At 42.2% G+C, this 24,838-nt stretch overlaps 1 protein-coding gene and 1 non-coding gene across 2 annotated transcripts in view; both read right to left on the reverse strand.

Moving 5' to 3' along the window:
- Positions 1 to 24,410, reverse strand: part of LOC124555348 — a 457,917-nt gene extending 433,507 nt beyond the window's left edge. Inside the window, exon 1 of the mRNA XM_047129228.1 lies at positions 24,163 to 24,410. The gene's annotated coding sequence lies outside the window, so the exon portion shown is untranslated. The remainder of the gene's footprint in view (positions 1 to 24,162) is intronic.
- Trnas-gga lies at positions 22,033 to 22,104 on the reverse strand. Its single transcript has one exon. It is a non-coding gene; the product is annotated as a tRNA-Ser (tRNA).
- Positions 24,411 to 24,838: the final 428 nt, after the last annotated feature.

Here is a 24,838-nt window from a genome sequence, read left to right on the forward strand (position 1 = left end):
AAAAGGCGGCAGGGGACTTAAACTGAGAAATGTGAACGGAAGATACACAGTGATACCATCCTTAGTCCGCGGAGATGTGACGTCGCGCGAAGTCTCAGACGCGGTCAGAATTCACGCACTCCCAGCGATGAGCTGCGCACGAGTCAAATTACGCGACATGAAATGTATTCGCAGTTGCGAATAAGAACAACCGTCAGCTGTATAAGGGAATGACGACAATGGCATTTTTTTCCGGACCAGGACTTGAATCGCTTTGGGTATCTGGCCAGCTCACGATCAGACCGATACTTCCATACCTATCTCATTACAGCTGGAGTGCCTCTTCCTTCGTACATGTATGTACGTCCGAAGAAATATTGCATCGTCAACACAGGCACTGCAATGTAGCAAATTACGCGACGTTTGGACCACCCATCCAAAAGGAAACCTCTGTAAGTGGACACGGGTCATTACCAGATACTGCTACATTTTTGAAACAGTCTTCATAAGAGTCAGCAACCCCAATACGACTCGCGAGACAGGGTGAAAATACTCATTACTCAAATACCAATGAACCAATGATAAAAGCCTCGTAGACATTAACAGTATTCAGAAAGATTACGGACTATAAACTTTTGGCGCCTGTGTAACTGGTTACTGGGAAATTTTACAAAACATATTTTTTAAAAAGCACGCGTTTTAGATGAATCTTGTTGCACGCGGGTTTTTAATACCTTCAGAACTAGGAAATCAAATACGACGTGTACCCGTCCGTCATCCATCAATCACAGTACAGCGTTAACAGCGCGAGTCTGACAGCAGACGTGATTACCACCTATTAACGAATATTCCGAAACGGGTAGACGGCTCAACAGTACCGAATACATACGGTTTACTTATACAGGGTGTTACAAAAAGGTACGGCCAAACTTTCAGGAAACATTCCTCACACACAAAGAAAGAAAGTATGTTATGTGGACATGTGTCCAGAAACGCTTACTTTCCATTTAGAGCTCATTTTATTACTTCTCTTCAAATCACATTAATCATGGAATGGAAACACACAGCAACAGAACGTACCAGCGTGACTTCAAACACTTTGTTACAGGAAATGTTCAAAATGTCCTCCGTTAGTGAGGATACATGCATCCACCCTCCGTCGCATGGAATCCCTGATGCAGCCCTGGAGAATGGCGTATTGTATCACAGCCGTCCACAATACGAGCACGAAGAGTCTCTACATTTGGTACTGGGGTTGCGTAGACAAGAGCTTTCAAATGCCCCCATAAATGAAAGTCAAGAGGGTTGAGGTCAGGAGAGTGTGGAGGCCATGGAATTGGTCCGCCTCTACCAATCCATCGCTCACCGAATCTGTTGTTGAGAAGCGCACGAACACTTCGACTGAAATGTGCAGGAGCTCCATCGTGCATGAACCACATGTTGTGTCGTACTTGTAAAGGCACATGTTCTAGCAACATAGGTAGAGTATCCCGTATGAAATCATGATAACGTGCTCCATTGAGCGTAGGTGGACGAAACTAAAATGAGCTCTAACATGGAAATTAAGCGTTTCCGGACACATGTCCACATAACATCTTTTCTTTATTTGTGTGTGAGGAATGTTTCCTGAAAGTTTGGCCGTACCTTTTTGTAACACCCTGTATAAGCTCACTCAGCGAACGTCTCGTTGAGCGACCACAGTATTTGGTAAGAACGAAAATTTGGAGCATCAGTGCCGTTTCTTTTATGTCAGACACCATACATGGTATTTTCGGGTGGGAGCAAGAACACGTTTGTGGTAAACTGCTCGCCCGCTGCATCACAGATGATCGAACTGGGTGAAATTTTTCACAGCATCGGAATGCAGCACCAGTGTTGAGAAGAGCCATGCACCCATACTCCAAATACGAGGGCTATTCGGAAAATACTTTCCGATCGGTCGCGAAATGGAAATTACTCTGAAAATCTGAAGAAATTCTGAACAGATATGGTGCGTAGTGTCTCTTGTATGCCCGTCGATTGCGACACGTCGCTCTTTTCAATTCTGATCACACAGTGAGCATATAAAGATGCCCAGAAAATTGCGTCTCCCGAAAAGTGTGATGGCCTGGTGAGAGGTATCTCCTGACGTGCAGCCCACACAACCTGTCATACGTTTCGTTCTTCATGACAAATCTCGGCCGCACTCTGCAGCGGCAATGAAGATGCTCCTGCAGCGTTTTTGATCACCCACAACACATCCCGTAATTGGTTCATCCTGTTTCATCTCTACTCACATGAACCCCAGGCTATGAAGACATTTTGGCACAAACAACGAGCTGTAGACGTGCGTAGAGTTGGCGGAAAGCACAGGCGACTGCCTTCTATGACGAGGATATTGGAAAATTGGTACAACGCTACGGCGAAGGCCTAAGTAGGAGCGGCGACTGTGTAGAGGAGTAGTTATAATTTAAGATAACTACTGCAAATAAAACATTTTTGATTTTCACAGTGGTTTCCATTTCGCTACCGATCGGAACTTGCTTTCCGAATAGCCCTCGTCGTTCTGTAATAATGCGAGACAACGTGATACTTGTGTGTTGCGGGAGTTTCCGACAGCTCATTCTTCCTCAAGAGCCGAAACCAAAGAAGGTACTCGTGCTGGAGGCTGGGATCTGAAGCGAAGTCAATATCTTCCAGGTAATCGCCAAACCCAAACGGTTCCTCGGATTGCAGCAGAATACTGCTTAATTCATTGATCCAAAACATTCGTTTCCAGCCATCCACTGTCCAGTGGCGTCGCTCTTTACGCGTGAAGCGTCGCTGAGCATTGGCAACAGAAATTTGTGGCTTATGAGGAGCTGCTCAGCCACTGCACACTATTCTTGTTAATGTCCTACGCACAAACACTGTGGCAGCTCGACTGCTTGTGACTGTTGATTTCATGTAACTGTTTTACAATTACCATCCGCAATGTTCGACGATACCCGACCGCCAGTGCAGGAGATCTGCCTGGTCTTTGTTTGTCAGTGGTTGTTCCTTCGCGTTGCACTTCAAAATCACGTCACCAACAATCCATTTGGGTAATTTTGGAAAGGTTGAAATGTCTCTGATGGATTTGTTACTCAGGTGACATCCAGTGACTAGTCCGCGTTCGAAGTCACTCACAAGGGAACCTCCCCATCGCACCCCCCTCAGATTTAGTTATAAGTTGGCACAGTGGATAGGCCTTGAAAAACTGAACACAGATCGATCGAGAAAACAGGAAGAAGTTGTGCGGAACTATGAAAAAATAAGCAAAATATACAAACTGGGTCGTCTATGTGCAATATAAGCAATATTAAGGTGAGTGTGAGACGAGAAGAGCCGTGGTCCCGTGGTTAGCGTGAACAGCTGCGGAACTAGAGGTCTTTGGTTCAAATCTTCCCTCGACCGAAAATTTTAACTTTTTATTTTCAGTTTATGTGACAAACCCTTATGTTTTCATCACTTTTTTTGGAGTGATTATTACATCCACAAGAAAACCTAAATCGGGCAAGGTAGAAGAATCTTTTTACCCATTCGCCAAGTGTACTAGTTAGGTGGGTCGACAACATATTCCTGTCATGTGACGCACATGCTGTCACCAGTGTCGTATAGAATATATCAGACGTGTTTTCCTGTGGAGGAATCGGTTGACCTATGACCTTGCGATCAAATGTTTTCGGTTCCCATTGGAGAGACACGTCCTTTCGTCAACTAATCGCACGGTTTTGCGGTGCTGTCGCAACTAAACTTATTACAGTGAACAGAGACGTCAATGAACGAACGGACAGATCATAACTTTGCGAAACTAAAGAAAGCAAAATTTTCAGCCAACGGCAGATTCGAACTAAAGACCTCTCGTTCCGCAGCTGTTCACGCTAACCACGGGACCACGGCGCTCCTCGGCTCACATCGCCCTTAATATTGCCTATCTTAGGCATGGACGACCCAGTTTGTATATTTTGCTTATTTTTTCATAGTTCCACACAACTTCTTCCTGTTTTCTCGATTGATCTGTGTTCAGTTTTTCAAGGCCTATCCACTGTGCCAACTTATAACTAAATCTGAGGGGGGTGCGATGGGGATGTTCCCTTGTCAGTTCCCCTGACCGACCCATTTACATCTAGTTACAGCACAATACTCATTCCTTTTGTACTGGCAGGTCCGCTTCTCGTGACATCTAGAAGTCACTTCTGCATGACATGAGGGGGGCGGAGGGGGATACTTTTGACGAGTTTGTATACTCCTTAACTATTTCCCTAGTTAAACTGCAGCTGATAATTACGCAGTTGCTTTCATTAAAAATCACCATTTCTACTGCGAGTGAATCGTAGCGTATACTAGCAAGAGAAATTGCCCATCGCACCCCCCTCAAATTTAGTGGTAAGATGGCCCAGTGGATATCCCGTCAAAATCTGAACACAGATCAAGCTTGAAAACAGAAAGAAGGTGTATTGGACTGTAAGAAAAAGAAGTAAACGCTAAACAGTGAACGGTCCCAGCTCAAGATGTGCGACATTGAACAGCCACGGAGGTCCATGTTCAAATCTCCCAAACCACCACACAGTGCTTTGAACAACGAACTCACTTTTCTAGATTCTCGTCGTTATTTCTGCATTTCCATACATACGAATAGGCACTTCGCAAGATACCGTGTGCGAAAGTCGGAGGGTTCCACGTACCACTAATAGTCATTTCCCTTCCTGTTCTACTCGTAAAACGGGCGAGGGAAAAACTACTTCTAAAAGTCTCCGTACGAGCCCTAATTTTTCACTTCTTCGTTTCGTGGTTCTTAGGCGAAATGTTCGTTGGCGGAAGCAGAATCGTTCTGCAGTTGTCCTCAAAATTTTCCAAATATCCATTATACTGCCTCGCGAAAAAAGCGTCTTGTTCCCTCCAGGGATTCCCATTTGATTTCACGAAGCATCCCCGTAATACCTGCATGTCGGTCGAACATCCCAGTAACGAATCTAGCAGCACGCCTTTGAATTGCCTCGATATCTTCTCTTAATCCGACTTGGTGGGACCTCGAGCAGAACTCAAAAATGGGTCCCACTAGCGTTCTATATGCCTTCCGCTTTACAGATGAGCTATAGCGTCCCAAAATTCTCCCAATAAAACGAAGACGAGCAGTCCCCTTCCCTACTACCAACCTGACGTGCTAATTCCATTTCACACCACTTTGCGACGTTACGCCTAGACATTCAATCGATGTGACTGTATCAAGCAGCACCACATTAACTCTTTACTCGAATGTTACGAGATTGTTTTTCCTACTCATCCACATTAACTTACCTGTTTCTACACTTAGAGAAAGCTGCAATTCATCACTCCAATTAAAAGTTTTGTCCATGTCAACTTGTGTCCTCCAACAGTCACTCAATGACGACACCTTCCCGTACCCCACAACGCCATCAGCAAACAGTCGTAAATTACGCTCTCCGTATCCCTCAGATAATTGGCTCTGAGCACTATGGGACTCAACTGCTGTGGTCATCAGTCCCCTAGAACTTAGAACTACTTAGACGTAACTAACCTAAGGACATCACACACATCCATGCCCGAGGCAGGATTCGAACCTACGACCGTAGCAGTCGCACGGTTCCGGACTGCGCGCCTAGAACCGCGAGACCACCGCGGCCGGCTCTCAGATAATTAACGTACATAGAGAAGAAGAGCGGTCCTATCACACTTCTCTGGGGTGCTCCTGCCGATCCTCTTGTCTCTGATGAACAACTGTCGGGGAGGACAACAAACTGTGGTATTACTTAAAACGTCTTCCAGCCACACACATATCTGGGAACCTAATCCGTATGCTCGGACCTTCGTCAACAATCGGCAATGGGGCAGCGTGTCAAATGCTTTTCGGAATTCTCGCAATAGTGAATCTGCCTGTCTATGGTTCGCAGGATATCATCTTAGAAAAGAGCAAACTGAGTGTCGCACGAGCGATGCTTTCTAAAACCGTGCCGATTCGTAGACATCAGCTGCTCGTTCTCAAACAAATTTATTATACTCAAACTCAGTACATGTTCAAGAATTCTGCAGCTAACTGATATTGGTCTGCAATTTTCCGAGTCCGTTCTTTTACCCTTCTTATATACGGGAATCATCTACGCTTTTTTTTTCTAGTCTGTTTGGGATTTTGCGCAGGATGAGAGATTCACGATAAACACTAGGTAAGGGGCCAATGCTGCAGAGTACTCTCTGTAAAACCGAACTGGGATTTCACCTGGACCTGGTGAAATATATGTTTTCACCGATCACCTGCGTCTCTAAGCCAGGGATGCCTATTTTTGTGTCCATGCGGGAGACGGGGCGACAGTCAAACGACGGCATGTTTGTACGAACATCCTGCGTGAATGATTTCTTAACGCGAAATTTAAAATCAAATGGTTCAAATGGCTCTGAGCACAATGGGACTTAATATGAGGTCATCAGTCCCCTAAAACCTAGAACTACTTAAACATAACTAACCTAAGGACATCGCACACATCTATGCCCGAGGCAGGATTCGAACCTGCGACCGTAGAGGTCGCGCGGTTCCAGACTGTAGCGCCTAGAACCGCTCGGCCACTCCGGCCAGCGCGAAATTTAAAACTTCAGCTTTCTTTTTGCTGTCTTCTATTACTACGCCTCTAAGTGACATGTTTAAACTAAATGAGCGAAAATACAATAAATAAAACGCTTTACTTTTTTTCACGAATCGAGATCATACTTCACAGGTCGCAAACAAGGCGTTCAATTGAGCAATTATATGTGTTACGTTAGTTACTGAACCGACCACTACCAAATCTAGCAGCACATTTCTGAATTGTTTCGTTTTCTTGCTTTATTCAGACCTGGTGGCAATCCAAAATACTCGAGAAATACTCACGACTAGGTGGCAACAACGTTCTATACCTAGTCTCCTTTACAACTCCGCTTCATTCTCTCATAACACTCCCAACAAACAGTAGTCGATCTTTCGCACATCTCTACGACTGATCTTATGTTCTCGTTAAGCTAAGTGACTGAGTCAAGCAGCATACCATTTTTATTATACTGGCAACCCTCTACCCGACTTCGTACGGGTAGCAAAATGTATTTATGGCCGGGGGAACTGTCTGGTGCAGCGATAATTCTGATTACGGGACGCTGTGTAGATTTCTGTTAAATTCAGAAAACAACGTTGGTCAACTGAATTTTATTACTTACACAGAACGTAAAGCATTCTGCACCGCCCACCAGGAAAATTCTCAGGACGCATGAATGTTATCAGTCCCATACTTAATTGGCGTTTGGAGTGACACGTCGTGAGAATTATGGGAGCACATCAAGATGAAATTAATCCGTTTACTTCCAATGTTAATATTCTGTGCTACCCCACATACATCCAGAATGAATAAATATATCGAGGCGAGTTTTTTGCCAAGTTATAGCGGAAAAAATGGCGAATTTCCTGACGTGCGCATGTTAATTTTATCTTTTATAGGCGCTGAATTACGTCACCGACATTGTTTTTTAATGGAACTATACGCTTTATTCTGCGGCATTTGAAAGAAGCTTCCACGAGAACTTCAACGAAATAACACGTATGGGACTTGATCAAATAACATGAAAATAACACCGCTGCCAACCACTGTACCACTGTCTGGAGAACAGATTCCACAAATGACACCAAATGTAAGCAAACACCTAACTTCGATAGAATTTGTGTGTTTACTATCACGGCTGTCATACCACGGGCTCAAAACGTTGCCATGAGCATTACTACAGGCTGTAAAGGGATTCTGGAGGAACATCACTGCACGCTGAATTTTATCTGGAGTTAACGGGAGCACGGGCCCGTTTTGTAAGGCATGGCATGCCTTCAGGAGTTGTGTTTCCTAACAGACCTTTTGTTTTAATTTTCGCCACAGATAAAAGCACAGAAGTGTTAAGTTTCGTGAGTACGCTGGGTATTTTGCGTTTTCTGAACGACCGTTCCAATGCTCTCCGTCAAATGTCTTACAAGGGTCTGTCATTACACGTGCAGAATGTGGGCATCCATCATGTTAGTATCACACTAATTGCTCTATGTCCAACGGGATGTCTTAGGAACTCGAGACACTTGTTGTATTTCGATTCCCATCAATAAACCATGGAGCAATGAGCGCGTCTTTAAAAATACGCTCCAAACGTTGATAGACCAAGAGCGTTGTTTTTATCCATTTCTTTGAGTCAGCGTAGATTTTCACACATCTCGCATCACTTCGTATTTTTCATACATAGTATTCGGAGAACTGTAACCAATTTTGTGTTGGAAGTCGTTGCCATGAAGCTGTAAATGCAGCGAAATGTGAAGAGGATGAAATGCGATGGACTGTAGCGTTCGCAGAACATTCGTTGCGTTGATCCCTTTCGTACTTCCGAGACGCCTCTTACCGACATTTGCACTGTGTGTGACTGCTGCTAAAATGTTCTAATAGTTTTGCCATAAACGATATTCAGTTTTTCGACTGTCGCATATACTGTGAATGTCTCAACAGCTTTACGAACAAGCTATCTGATTGCTACAACAGCAGAACATAGACTGATGGGCTCAAGTGCACAGGTAAACACAAGAAACGTACTTGAGTTACTTGTTCGTGTCTACTTATATTTGGTATAATAAGGCAGATGTTTGCAGAACTTTCTCCTGACGGTGAGATAGTGGTTTGCGGTGCTATTATCTTTATACTATTTCATCTAGTCCCACAGATGTTACAGCGTTGGCATTATATTAGAAGCTTCCTTCAAATGGTACAGGGAAAAGTATATAGTTCCATTACAAATGACTATGTGTCATTAAAATTACCTGCGAACGTCAGGAAATTCCCTACAACTTAGCGAAAACCGCCCTCGATATATTTATTCCTTCTGGATATATGTGGGGTGGCCTATCTTAGCTGCCTCACCCTGTATATTTTAGTCATTTTTGCGACTCTTTGTTGCAACTCTTTGTCGTGCACTTTTATGCCAGACTTTGTTGCCCTATCACGCAAAGAATCGTGTTCGCACCTATATTTGTTTCAAGGACGGCAGGAAACTGGAACCTGAGCCCTGTGCTCTGCTGCTCAAAACCTTTCTTTTTGCGAACGATGCAAAGCTATATCCCATGCTGGAGTTGTTTTCCCGGAAACTTTTACTTTTGGCATAAAAAATTCAAAACCTCAGATTTTAGATCCGCATTTTTTTCGCTATGCAACTGTTCTACAACGACTGCAACCAACTGGACGTCACTTAGGTGAATTGCGTGTCCCTAACAAATTAGCCATCTGGGGAAAGGGGACCTATACTGTAATGTGGAACTCGAAACATTTATTCTCTGGCGAATCTTCACATCACTGTGAGGTGAATGCTACGTGAAAAGGTAGTGTGTAAAAAAAGGTATGGCCGGATTCCATCCTGCAACATTTCTCATTCCAGGCACACACTTTAATGGTAGACCACCAGGACCAGTAGAGAGTTTGATCAAGCTTTGCTGCCCTCTTGAGTCACCGTGCACTCTAGAAGTGTGGCGGCATAGAGGTCGGGCAGGTAAGGGTATCATGTAGAGACACCGTCGAAGAGGATCTCCAAGTCGGTGAAGGAGAAGATCATTTCCCTCTGTTTATACTCTTGGAGCCTTCCCGGTTGGCAGAGGAAGACTAAGACGTTTGTTGGCTGGAGGGACATAGGAAGTCTTCGTGGGAGTATACCTTCTATTGCAATGGCACCATTTCATAGTGGCGGAGGAATTTCTATTCATCATAATACAGACAATTTCTACAACACATTTATAAATTATATTCCGAAGCCTTCCTCTTGAATTAGTGTATCTATTAGTCAATATAGAGTGAATCCTCCGAAACTTGCACAGCAAATCTTGCAGAAGTGGAAAGTGCTATTGTTGTGGTTTTCACATAATGGACTGATTGGTAGTCAGGGGCTTGCATTGTTAGCCAATAAATAGATTGTACTAATACTTAGAAAGTGTATTGTTCGTGCAAACATACGCCTTTTAAATGGAACAATGCCTAATGATATTAACAAAGTAAAAGTAGGGTAAATTAGAATGTCAGTGGTGTTTGTTGCAGGATTCTAGTGTGACTCGTTCACGAGGTATCGTATTTTGAAAAGTTTCCACGTCGACACTTGTGCCATTCAACGTACGTAGTTGCTAGGTAAATGTCATGTTTGCTTACAGTTTGGCTGTGTGTTCCTTGAGTGCATCGCAACTTGCTAGCCAGTGTGTGGCAGTCCAAGCAGTAGGTCGTGAGTGGACGACAGCGTTTACCAGTACAGGAAAAGCCGACATGCTCATGGTGTATGGAGTGTGTAGGAGAAATGTAGTTCTTGAAATTTTAAACATTTGATTGGCTGTGATCCAGCAACCGTACGCTATTTAATTATAGGACGTATATACAGCCACTTCGGTTGCACAAAATTTCGTCAATTGACCACAGTTAGATTGCACTAGGGCAATCTAATCTTAGTGAATTGACAAAATTTTGTGCAATCGAAGTGGCTGTATATACGTCCTGGAATGTAGATCGTTCTTGTACGGTGGATGCGGCAAGATATCCCAACAGACGTCAACCATCTCGGGAATTACTTATCAACTTCCTCTACCAGTTACGTGAAAGTGGTGGTGTAACACCTAGATAACGTAACTGAAGGAAGCAAGTGACTGCTGTTGCAGTTGATCCGCACGTTAGCTCCCGCGCAATCGCACTAGCAAGTGGCATTAATGAGGCAAGTGTACTACACATTCTCCATCGACATAGGTTTCATCCCTATCACATGTCCATCCATCAAGAGCTGCGAAGAAACGGTTACGATAATCGTGTTAACTACTGTACATTGCCATTAAGGCAGGATACTCCAGATGGATCATGTATCTTGTTTAGTGATGGAGCCAGATTTACCAATGATGGCCAGGCAAACCGCCGAAACATGCACTATTCGTCTGTTGACAGTCCCCGTTGGCTTCGTCAGGTGAAACTTTAGCAGCGTCCGTGGAGTGTAAACGTGTGGTGAGGGATGGTGAACCATCACCTGATAGGCCCGTGTTTCATAGATGGAACAATGAACGCGCCCAAGCATTGCAGCCTACTAACAGATCACCTTCAACGGATGCTAGATGAGGTCCCTCTGCAGACTAAGAGGAATCGTATGGTACCAACATGATATCTGTCAAGCCCATAGGGCACGTCTTCACGAACTGTTTCCAAATCGTTGGATTGGAGCCCTTTCCCCGGGTTTGACGCCTTTAGACTTACCTTTGGGGAAAGCTGAAGGACGCTGCCTAAAAGGACTTACCAGCTACACCCGATGATATGCTCCAACGTATTAGTGCAGTCTGCTCGGACATCTCCGCTGAAATGCTAGCCAGACTGCAGCAGTCGTTCCATACACACAAGCGTCCATTGCCGCTGCCGTAGTCGTTTTTAACACAATTTGTAATGGTCAGTTGTCTCGTTATTGGTCAGAATCCAAATATATGGTGCACGCACTTGTGTTGTTCTTTAGTGTGTGGTACTACAGGTATCATACAAGTGTCTGAATGGGAACTTTTCAAAATACGCTATCTCGTAAAAGACTCTCACTAGAATCCTGCAACAAACACCACTGACAGTCTAATTTACTCTACTTTTAGTCTGTTAATGTCAAGAGGCGTTGTTCCATTTAAAAAAGTATTTTTTGTATAAAACATACAGTTGAAAAGTATTATTACAATCTGTTTATTGGCTAACAATACGAGCCCTGAGTATCAATCCATTCTATGAAAACCGCCCATCAATAGCACTTTCCATCGCCGAAATATTTGCGCAGGAAGTTTCAGGTGATTTACATATATATCTGGAGGTTTGTACATGAAAATAATGCATCTCCTACTGATTGGAACTAACTTTTATTTACAGTACAGTTAAAGCAAGGCACCACTCATCGTACTAAAAAGCAGTTCTGTTTAAGTCATCCCGAATCCTTGTACAGTCACTCACACCCAGACATCAAATTCATAAAAAAAGAAAAAAACATGAATCGATAACACTATGTACCTTTGCTGCCGATAGCATACTGTTTACACATTTGGGAGATAAAATGCTGATCCGTTACACTGAACGCGGAAAGGAGCTTCTGATAAAATACATGCCATACTTTTTTCCTCTGTGAAAATTGGGCTACAGGCTGGCCATTTTGAATTTTAAAAGTAAGTATAAAATAAACCATTGTTCATACCTGTGATTCATAGTATTGTACATGTAATGTCCATCACATCCTTTGTCATACTAACTGAAAGGCCAGAAGTATGCACGTGCATACGTCACATAACCTGTATACGAGTAGATATGGAAGACACACAGGACCCCTATTAGAGTCAGAGCTTGATACTGATTTGGAAGAATTGCAATCAAATAAGGTTCATTGGACACATAACATTGCTTCAGATTATCTAAATTCTTTGGGGAAGCGGCAACAAAACAACTCTATAAGGTGGTGTGTACAATCTTTGAGACTGGAGAAGAATCATCAGACTTCCGGAAAAATATCATCCATACAATCATGAAGTACAGGTAAGTGTGAGACCCATCGTACAGTCAGACTAATAGCTGATGCATCCACATGGCTGACAAGAATAATATACAGAAGAACGGAAAAGAAAACTGACGATCTTTTAGAAGACGATCAGTTTGGTTTTAGGAATGGTAAAGGCACCAGGCCGGCAATTCTGACGTTGCGTTTGATAATGGCAAGACTTAAAAAAATTAAGATAGGCCGGCAATTCTGACGTTGCGTTTGATAATGGCAAGACTTAAAAAAATTAAGATACGCTCGTTGGCTACAACAAGCGTTCGACACTGTGAAATGGTGCAACACGTTCGAAATTCTGAGAAAAATAGGAGTTAGCAATGGGAAAAGACGGATAATATACAGAGAGTGTCTCTAAAAAGTCGTGAGGTGCATTTTCTCTGGTGCTTCTGCAGATATTTACGATTTCGTTTTTGCATTGTGTAACTGGAGACCGTCCAAGCAAATAGCGTTCATCAGGTATATCATGCGACGCTCAGCGTCGACGGGAAGAGTCAGTTTGTTTCCCGTTACAAACAAAATTAATTTTAAAGAGGAATTTTACGTGCCCATTTGATAGAGAGATCCCAGATTACTCTAGTCCGATATTTGTTTTATCGATAAGTATTAGCACGGGCAGTAAAACAATAAGAATGGAAGATCTTGAACGAAGAGCTCGAAATAAAAAGGTTGTAAGACAGGGACGTAGTCTTTCGCCCATACTGTTCAAACTATACACTGAAGGAGCAATGAAAGAAATAAAAAGGTCAGGAGCAGTTTAAACCAAATTCAAGGTAAAAGGATATCAAAAGACATCAGTGACAAGATTCGCGATGACACTGCTATCTTCAGCATCTCCTGAATGGAATGAACAGTCTAGTGAGCACACACCATGCACTGAGAGTAGACCAAAGAAAGACGAATGTAATGAGTAGCAGAAGTGAGATTAACGATAAAATTATCAAAATTGGAGCCTACTAAATTGGTAAAGTTAAGCAATTCTGACACCTTGGAAGCAAACGACCACCCGGCGGAAGAAGCAGGACCATATAGCAGAGAAGCACATGCAAGCATGGCATTCCTGACCAATAGAAGTCAAACGTAAGACTCAATCTGAAGAAGAAATTTCTTATAATGTTCGATTGGAGCACAGCATGTATGGCAGTAAACCACTGACTGCAAAAAAACTAGAAAAGAACTGAAGTGATTTAGATTTGTTGCTATAGAAGGATGTTGAAAATTAGGTGGACTGAAAACATGTTGTTGTTGTCTTCAGTCCTGAGACTGGTTTGATGCAGCTCTCCATGTTACTCTATCCTGTGCAAGATTCTTCACCTCCCAGTACTTACTGCAACCTACATCCGTCTGAATCTGTTTAGTGTATTCATCTCTTTGTCTCCCTCTACGATTTTTACCCTCCACGCTGCCCTCCAATGCTAAATTTGTGATCCCTTGATGCCTCAGAACATGTCCTACCAACCGATCCCTTCTTCTTGTCAAGTTGTGCCACAAACTCCTCTTCTCCCCAATTCTATTCAATACCTCCTCATTAGTTATGTGATCTACCCGTCTAATCTTCAGCATTCTTCTGTAGCACCACATTTCGAAAGCTTCTATTCTCTTCTTGTCCAAACTATTTATCGTCCATGTTTTACTTCCATACATGGCTACACTCCATACAAATACTTTCAGAAATGACTTCCTGACAAATCGATACTCGATGTTAACAAATTTCTCTTCTTCAGAAACGCTTTCTTGCCATTGCCAGTCTACATTTTATATCCTCTCTACTTCGACCATCATCAGTTATTTCGCTCCCCAAATAGCAAAACTCATTTACTACTTTAAACGTCTCATTTCCTAATCTAATTCCCTCAGCATCACCCGACTTAATTCGACTACATTCCATTATCCTCGTTTTGCTTTTCTTGATGTTCATCTTATATCCTCCTTTCAAGACACTGTCCATTCCATTCAACTGCTCTTCCATGTCCTTTGCTGTCTCTGACAGAATTACAATGTCATCGGCGAACCTCAACGTTTTTATTTCTTCTCCGTGGATTTTAATACCCACTCCGAATTTTTCTTTTGTTTCCTTTACTGCTTGCTCAATATACAGATTGAATAACATCGGGGACAGGCTACAACCCTGTCTCACTCCCTTCCCAACCGCTGCTTCCCTTTCATGCCCCTCGACTCGTATGATTGTCATCTGCTTTCTGTACAAATTGTAAATAGCCTTTCGCTCCCTGTATTTTACCCCTGCCACCTTCAGAATTTGAAAGAGAGTATTCCAGTTAACATTGTCAAAAGCTTTCTCTAAGTCTACAAATGCTAGAAATGTAGGTTTGCCTTTCCTTAATCTATTTTCTAAGATAAGTCGTAGGGTCAGTATTGCCTCACGTGTTCCAACATTTCTGCGGAATCCAAACTGATATTTGCCGAGGTCGGCTTCTACCAGTTTTTCCATTCGTCTGTAAAGAATTCGCGTTAGTATTTTGCAGCCGTGACTTATTAAACTGATAGTTCGGTAATTTTCACATCTGTCAACGCCTGCTTTCTTTGGGATTGGAATTATATTCGTCTTGAAGTCTGAGGGTATTTCGCCTGTCTCGTACATCTTGCTCACCAGATGGTAGAGTTTTGTCAGGACTGGCTCTCCCAATGCCGTCAGTAGTTCCAATGGAATGTTGTCTACTCCTGGGGCCTTGTTTCGTCTCAGGTCTTTCAGTGCTCTGTCAAACTCTTCACGCAGTATCCTATCTCCCATTTCATCTTCATCTACTTCCTCTTCCATTTCCATAATATTGTCCTCGAGTACATCGCCCTTGTATAGACCCTCTATATACTCCTTCCACCTTTCTGCTTTCCCTTCTTTGCTTAGAACTGGGTTTCCATCTGAGCTCTTTATATTCATAGAAGTGGCTCTCTTTTCTCCAAAGGTCTCTCTAATTTTCCTGTAGGCAGTATCTATCTTACTGCTAGTGAGGTAAGCCTCTACATCCTTACATTTGTCCTCTAGCCATCCCTGCTTAGCCACTTTGCACTTCCTGTCGATCTCATTTTTGAGACGTTTGCATTCCCTTTTGCCTGCTTCATTTACTGCATTTTTGTATTTTCTCCTTTCATCAATTAAATTCAATATTTCTTCTGTTACCCAAGGATTTCTACTAGCCCTCGTCTTTTTACCTACTTGATCCTCTGCTGCCTTCACTACTTCATCCCTCAGAGCTACCCATTCTTCTTCTACTGTATTTCTTTCCCCCATTCCTGTCAATTTTTCCCTTATGATCTCCCTGAAACTCTGTACAACCTCTGGTATAGTCAGTTTATCCAGGTCCCATCTCCAAAATTCCTACCTTTTTGCAGTTTCTTCAGTTTTAATCTACAGTCATTAACCGATAGATTGTGGTCAGAGTCCACATCTGCCCCTGGAAATGTCTTACAATTTAAAACCTGGTTCCTAAATCTCTGTCTTACCATTATATGATCTATCTGATATCTTCTAGTATCTCCAGGATTCTTCTTTTATGATTCTTGAACCAAGTGTTAGCTATGATTAAGTTATGCTCCGTGCAAAATTCTACCAGACGGCTTCCTCTTTCATTTCTCCCCCCCCCCCTCCCACCCCCAATCCATATTCACCCACTATGTTTCCTTCTCTCCCTTTTCCTACTCTCGAATTCCAGTCGCCCATGACTATTAAATTTTCGTCTCCCTTCACTACCTGAATAATTTCTTTTGTCTCATCATACATTTCATCAATTTCTTCAAAAAAAAATGGCTCTGAGCACTATGGGACTTAACATCTATGGTCATCAGTCCCCTAGAACTTAGAACTACTTAAACCTAACTAACCTAAGGACAGCACACAACACCCAGCCATCACGAGGCAGAGAAAATCCCTGACCCCGCCGGGAATCGAACCCGGGAACCCGGGCGTGGGAAGCGAGAACGCTACCGCACGACCACGAGATGCGGGCCATCAATTTCTTCATCATCTGCAGAGCTAGTTGGCATATAAACTTGTACTACTCTAGTAGGCGTGGGTTTCGTGTCTATCTTGGCCACAATAATGCGTTCACTACGCTGTTTGTAGTAGCTTACCCGCATTCCTATTCATTATTAAACCTACTCCTGCATTACCCCTATTTGATTTTGTGTTTATAACCCTGTAGTCACCTGACCAAAAGTCTTGTTCCTCCTGCCACCGAACTTCACTAATTCCCACTATATCTGACTTTAACATATCGATTTCCCTTTTTAAATTTTCTAACCTACCTGCCAGATTAAGGGATCTGACATTCCACGCTCCTATCCGTAGAACGCCAGTTTTCTTTCTCCTGATAACGACGTCCTCCTGAGTAGTCCACGCCCGGAGATCCGAATGGGGGACTACTTTACCTCCGGAATATTTTACCCAAGAGGACGCCATCATCATTTAACCATACAGTAAAGCTGCATGCCCTCGGGAAAAATTACGGCTGTAGTTTCCCCTTGCTTTCAGCCGTTCGCAGTACCAGCACAGCAAGGCCGTTTTGGTTAGTGTTGCAAGGCCAGATCAGTCAATCATCCAGACTGTTGCCCCTGCAACTACTGAAAAGGCTGCTGCCCCTCTTCAGGAACCACACGTTTGTCTGGCCTTTCAACAGATACCCCTCCGTTGTGTTGCACCTACGGTACGGCCATCTGTATCGCTAAGGCACGCAAGCCTCCCCACCAACGGCAAGGTCCATGGTTCATGGGGGTAGGACTGAAAACATAAGGAATGAAATTTTCTGCAGAACCGACGACAAAGGAACATATGGGAAACACTGACATGAGACAGGATGTTAAGTCATGTGTTAACAAATGAAGTAACAACTTCCACGGCATAAGAGGCAGCCGTAGAGGGTAAGAACTGTGGGGGAAGACAGAGGTTGTAATACATCCAACAAATAATGGAGGATGTAGAGGGGAAGTGCTATTCTGAGATGAAGAGTTTGGCACAAGGGAGTAATTTGTGGCGGGCCACATGAAAACAGTCAGGTAACTGATGACAACAAAAGAAGGCTGCAGATATAGCTTATTTCACGCTTAATGCTACATGTGGGCATTCTCTGTTACTTAGAAGCATAAAAACAATTTACTTTATAATTGTATCATTATCATTACTGCAATGTGAAAAATATTGAGTAAGATATTCTTTTCGACAGAGACGGCCAAGAAAACAGCACACTAGCAGTACAGTGCTCCTTCATGCACGCATCTCTCTCTCGCGTAGCTGCATGCTTCCCCCATCGCCAAGCTGTCGAAGTGGGCAGATGGGAAACAGTGAATGTGACATATTTACCTCGTAAAGCTGTCGCACTATATACGACTCGCTTTCATATTTTACCACAAGCAAAACAAATTTTCAGTATTATTTATTTTTGGCGCACTGAAGACAATTTTTATCTGGAATAATCTGTCAACATACGCAGACAATTTCACAGATTTTCGCATTCTGGTTATCACATAATCGTGGCTGACAAAGTTCCATAATCGAAAAAAGCCTTTCACATACATATGTTGGTTGAAATATTTAATAACGTTTGCAACCTCGTTGTGGAGACATGATAACTCTCCCAAAGGAAAACAACACAGATCTAATAGACAGGTCTGACGTAAATGAATGTGTCTTTAATGGGAATTATAATGTAGATCAATCTGTCCCATCTGCACATGCACAGGAGCATTTACTACTGAAACAGTCTCCGAAAGCGGTAGAAAACATATGTAAAATTGGCAATATCCTCAAAGCGTTTAGAAAACTATCCTCATAACGCTTTCAAGGCCACAATGAATTCTTTGATACTCGTGTTTTCTGTAACACCAGGGAGTTAGGGAAATGGACGGTGTATTTACTCGACATTTGTTCTTTCCACAATGCGATTTTTTTTTTAAATGTGTTCCCATCAAATCAGAAGTAAGTTGTTTCTTACCTTACAATATCTTACACTGAGCAGTGAAGTCCACTTAACATGTGACATCTGCAATCTATTCCGTATGTTTTGATTTTCATTCCTGCTCTTCGTTTCCAACAGCTGGTTTTAAATCGAAAAATCGTTCCAAGTATGTTCCTTCACTTGACCAACACACTTCACAGTAATAACAACATTTCCATTATCTTCATTCAATTCCATCGAAAATTTACCAATTTCATCACGAGCTTCATGCTTGCAAATTTACCGCAAAGTCCTTCTTGATGTAATGGACAATGAACTCCTTCTGTCGACTGCTGTAACATTTTGCTCTTTCATTATCAACTAAATCTTTAAATTTTTTCTGCATTGTATTGTAACGTCATTCCATAGCAAATTTGCGGAACCTGTACATTGTGCGACTGCATAATAGATACTGGGAATTATCAATCTTCTGTTATTCCCATTCATTTTTAAAGACTTGTGACAATAGATCGCTAGACTGCCTTTTTTTGTGCAAACAGCCACTGGGCTTTGAACTTCCTTTATACCACTAACAAATAGCGACGGGTAGACGGCGCTGAAACCACGATTCTGTCGAAATGAAGAGAGTTGTGCCGACTGGAAAATACTAAATGAAATGGAGCGCTGTACCTGGTACATCCGAGAACGACCAAGCAAAGGCTAGACGGGCCGAGCCTCGAGCCGCATGCGTGCAGCTCACAAATAGCAAACATAATTTTTTAAGCTGACAATGCATAAAATGATTTTTCATATTAGAACAGAGAACAAGCAGAATTTAAACGTTAAAACAACTAGAACCAGTGCAATATACGTACGTAAGGGGGCTTATTGTAGACTTAAGTTGACAATCGGTGACGTTTTTCTTTCTGCCGTAGGAAGTTTTTGTTGATCGTACATCTGCTCGTATTCATCCGAAGGTTAATGGATAGTCAAGGCCATTTTTGTTTCTAGTGTTATACAGTCCCTTCCGTCACTTGGTTGGAATGAAAAGTCTATTGCGTTGAATGTATCTAGGAAGATTGCTAAGTTAACCGTATAATTTTCCCTGAGAGCCGTAAGGCATGGCAAAGAGCAATTAACGGTGCAGCTAGTGGGGCAAGCAATTGCACCGCCGACTGGTGGGGCATTGTGATTTGGAGCCTATTCGGTGCCGGCGGCCGGCCAGAGTGACCGAGCGGTTAAAGGCGCTACAGTCTGGAACCGCACGACCACTACGGTCGCAGGTTCGAATACTGCCTCGGGCATGGATGTGTGTGATGTCCTTAGGTTAGTTAGGTTTAAGTAGTTCTGAGTTCTAGGAGACTGATGACCACAGCAGTTGAGTCCCATAGTGCTCAGAGCCATTTGAACCATTTTTTCGGTGCCGGCACCCAGCGGCGACACTATCAGCTTATGGTGGAACCCGTTCACTGCCCTACCAACTATGAAGGAGCATTGTGGTAAACGTAGGGACTTGTGGTGCCTCTACTCGCCCTATGGTGAAGCACGCACATACGATACGTGCTCCAGCTGCATAATATGTTTGTTTACTACAACGCAGTGTACGTTTTACTTTTTGCACCTCATTACGGTAGCGTTCACGTTTTTTCAGTTAATATGGAAATACCAAATAGTATCATGCACGAAACTTTCAGACATATTAAAACTATATGCCGGACAGCCAGCTCTTCTCTACCCTTACGGTCTTCACAGAAGTAGAGGTGTTGGTTTCAAGATAGAGTCCGCCACATAGTTTTAATCTGCTAGGAAGTATCAATCAGTGCACACTCGGCTGCAGAGTGAAAAATTCATTCTGACAATACTATGCAGTTTTGCATGTGAACATGTATTATTTCTTGCTTTATAAAAAGTGGTACACGTATTAAAACATTTATTTAGTTGTCTGTTTTCATACAGTTTATTTACTATCAATTATTGTTGTTACTAATCAGTAATAAAATATTTATCGAAATCATAAGTAACTACAGAAAACTTGAGACAAAATAAAAACTATGGCACGAATTGCTTCAGCAAGGTCCTATTTTTCTTATGTTGGAACACACTTGTTTAATTGTGTTGAATTACATTTCACTTTCTTTCATTTAGTCAAGCCACCCGTAACACTATTTTGAAATTCGAAGATGAAGGAAAAAATTACTGTCGTCTGCACTTACTGTATATCGTTGCATTTTCCTAACCTCTAGGTTTTTTCCTTTTTAATAGAACTGAAAGGAGAAAAGGTTCTCCACAGGGTGCTATGATCTCAACAAACTATTCCCTTATCAGAAGTGAGCAATTGTTCGTAAGTTTCGCTACCAGTTGATCAGTAAATGAATCGCCATGGCGCCACTAGCTGCCTCCGGCTAATAACAGCCGTAAGTACCTTCGTATGGCGATTTGTGTATTAGGGACGATTAATTTGAGGAAGTGACAAGAACACGTTTCCAAGAACATCTTCCGTCTAAAATAAGCACATATTCTCTTTCCTGTTAGATGATTCAAGCTTGCGATTGGTTCAAATGGGGACTTCAAATAAAAACAATCAAAATTTATGTTTTAAACCTCCCGACGGGTCTCACATATGATAACGTTCAACTATACGCAGAAAAGCACTTTCCAGGTCTTGCCATAATTTACATTCTTAAGGATTTCTGGTGCTAAGCGGAACAGCAGTCTTGTTAGAAACTAGGTGTAACATCTGTGCTAGTTCAAGTATTTACGATGTTACTTTTCCTTCACTGATACAAGTGCAAACAGGGAAATGATGCTCTCGCCCCGATAGTGATTTTAGAAAATGATTTCGTAAACATCGGAGGATCACCAACGGCTAGTGAACTGTTTCCAAGTCAACACGACACGAGTAGGCTCTGACGGCTATTTATCACGCTCGGGTCGTTGCTTGGAAACACAGAATTTCGCATGTTTGTTTTCGTGTTATATAAACCATATTTACTCTAGCAAATATATGTTCATATCAATAGCATCTTCAACATTACAACTCAGTCGTGCATGTTTACTAAGGCGCTGATGTGCTGGTGCTGAAACGGAGCAGGTTTTGTATTTGAGACACATGTTCGCGGAGCTTTTCTGGTTTCTTGGAATGTCCCCGCTGCGTGCGAGGAAACAGAAGCCTTTAATTAAGACCATAATGGCAAAGGGGAGCTATACTTACAGTATTTAGTATCTGTCACGGTCGACTCACAGATGCATATGCTTGACATGGAAATCATGCTATGTGTACATTAACGAAAATACTCGTTTGATGTCCAAACACTCCTGTCTTAAAATCAAAAACGTCAGACCATGTTAAATCTGTCATTATCATCTCCTAATACCCATTACACTGTGTACTACATGTCTGTGTGTCGGTAACGGTAAAATCATTTTTGTGGTTGCTTCTAGCAATCATACCCACCACACACTAATCTCTCCCCTCACCTTTCCATTAAATAAGATTAAGAATTGGAAAAAACACGATCAATCACGTCAGTATGTCTTTATTAAAACAGATTATGCATTAATATATGTCGACTGAAGTGACGAAAATGTGTACCAAAGACGAGATTCGAACCCGGGTCTGCTGCTCTCCAGGCAGATGCGCTAACCACTACGCCACCCTGGTACAGTGACTTTTGTAGAGCTGCACGGACTACCCTAGCACGCCTCCCTCCTCAATCCAAATTCTCATTCACGTCTCAGCCCATATGGTATTTCCCCTATACTCCCACAGCATTGCAGAGGCTATCCAGCTGCACTGGAATAGCACCTCAGCATCTATCGAAACTGGGGATCCTGTCAACTCAGGCAGACATCGGTGCTTTAATCAAATGGAAATACATGGTTCCACAGACCTTCCAAGTTTTAAACATCTATGATGTATCGATGTGCATGCCCAGCCCGCACTGGTACTTCATAGTAGTTCGTGAGCTATCTTTCATTATTATAAGCAGTAAACCGTCCTCTTTTTGAAGCTGTTCTGTTCGTCGGCATCATTTACTTTGCTTTTTAATCTTTAAACAGCAACTGCAAGGAAGCTCTTATGGTCGTAATAGGATAGGAGTGAGATAAGAGAATATGTTTATTGTGATCTATTGCTACGAAGATCAACTGATGAATTAAATACCGAATAATAGAACGCATTGCGGTTCCAATTTGCAGCCAACGCAGGCCGCTTAATCTTTCACAACCGTATACACGGAAAGGGTACAAACGCTAAAATGACAAAGGACTGCTACATTTTGTTAGTATGTTACATGTCACAAAGCCACCTGGAGTTACCGAACATGTATCGTAAGTAGATTTTAAAGCTTTGAGAATTACACATGTCGGTGATGGTACAAAATTACTGGTAATTGCGAACAGATGATCGAATCTTGCTCCTAGCAGCCACGCACGTCCGCCAAGCATACATCTAAGCACAAGGTTTAAAGTGAAATTACGCAATCAAACGAGTAGCCAGGTTACATCACTAGCTATTCTACACTGTCTCCGAGCTCTTTTAAAAAAGGGGTTTTTAGTACAGAATCAACAGCGTAATTCGTAGCTGACCTAACTGAAGTTTGTCAGTGTTGGGGGACAAACAATACAAGAACATTATATCGACAGCACTTTGAGTAGTTTGGACAGGAACTCACAACATGTTGTTGTACCGCCGTCGAGGGATGCCGATATGCATATGGTACTAGTTGTTTGGTTTCAGAGTGTCAATGACAGAACAGGCTACACATGTTTTTGCAATGTAGTCAACGATATGCTGAAACATTACAAATCTCCAGACAGTTTCGTTCTTCTGCTAGGCAATATGCAGCTGATGTAGCACTACTACCACGCTGAAGGATTTTTGTGTTAGTTGTAAACAATTTTGCTTTTGAAGTTCTCTAGCGGGGAAAATCTGTGCCATTTTAGAAGTTACACATAGCCTGCATGGTTTTAACAACAATGAATTCTACGATTTATGATCAATTAACTTACAGTTCAATGAAATTTAAATGTCCTATGAAATACTGCAAACCTTTTCTATCGGTCTTTAATCTCTGTCCACTTCAACGTCATTTATATGATGAACGATTTTTCAATGCAATTGTTTCTGTAACGATGTGTGGTAAATAGCATAGCCGATGTCGCGTATTAAGATATTGATTCGTATCGGAACAAAAAATGACTGCGTTAAAGCCTGTTCTTCACCCTTGTTGTCACACATGACTAAAGGCCACTCCAGTAACACATTTACACAATCAAACTCGGGATAAAAAGCCAATTAGTTGGTATATACATCTCCACATTTTCCAACAGGGAACATTTGCCACAAATGTTATGCCTGTTGTTTACAAGAAGGATGTGACCACACAACATGATAACATTTGCTGAGATTTCACATAATATACAACTCCTCACAGCTTAGTAAATGAGTGCTGTAGCGCGTCATACATCGAACACAGCTCTCCAGTCTGTTGTGCACTTCTGTGTTTTACCCCTATATTTCAAAATGCTCAATCGATCTCTCCTGGAAACATTGAAAAACAGACAACAATTCTGACACAGGAGAATCACTATGCACTGTGTGGTAATATACATATATCAGATACAAGCGATTGCTTAAGACACCCACCCCTATACTTACTAAAAATTGGATTAAGTCATTGCATATACAAGGAGAATTATAAAATTAGCTCGCTCTTACCTCACTCCTATCCTGTTACGACCAAACAAGAGGAGCAAGTCCTTCCATCACCTTTCCACACTCCGCTAAGCTTTCTTCACAAAACAACAACCGTTCCAAACGCCAGCAAAACGTGTTACTTCTCTCATTCCCGGCACAACACATTCACAAACTGCACAGTATTAGCCCGGTTTTGACATTCTTCTCATAGAAACAAACACAAATTTCACATATCGCAACTACTTTCAAATTTCTGTGTACACTACTCTAACACAGGATATGGCGGTTTCACTTGTACCAGCTCTACCAACATAAACTGGGAAATGTATAAGAGAAGTCTGAGGCATCACTGGTGGTCAACTGATTAGAATTTCCGGGCAGAACAATCACCTTACAACGAAAATTCAAGAATATCTAGAATGTTTTTAAAATGAAGCTTATTTTTTATGTTAATCCCTAAAATTATTTTTTTCATATATGTGCCTGTTATAGTTTGGTTTAGTAAGAAGGAGATAAAAAACTTAATAATTAGTCTACAACTATGTGTGAGTTTGATATTTATCATCATTCAGTGTATCCGAAAAATTTAGTTCTGCAATGTTGTCATCATGTCCCACAGTGTTCTATCAACGAAGATTTACTTTTAACTCGCCGCCATATTGCTTACTACGTCAGCAGATGGCAGCACAAGACAGCT

The sequence above is a fragment of the Schistocerca americana genome, chromosome X, assembly GCF_021461395.2.
Source record: "Schistocerca americana isolate TAMUIC-IGC-003095 chromosome X, iqSchAmer2.1, whole genome shotgun sequence".
NCBI lineage: Eukaryota > Metazoa > Arthropoda > Insecta > Orthoptera > Acrididae > Schistocerca > Schistocerca americana.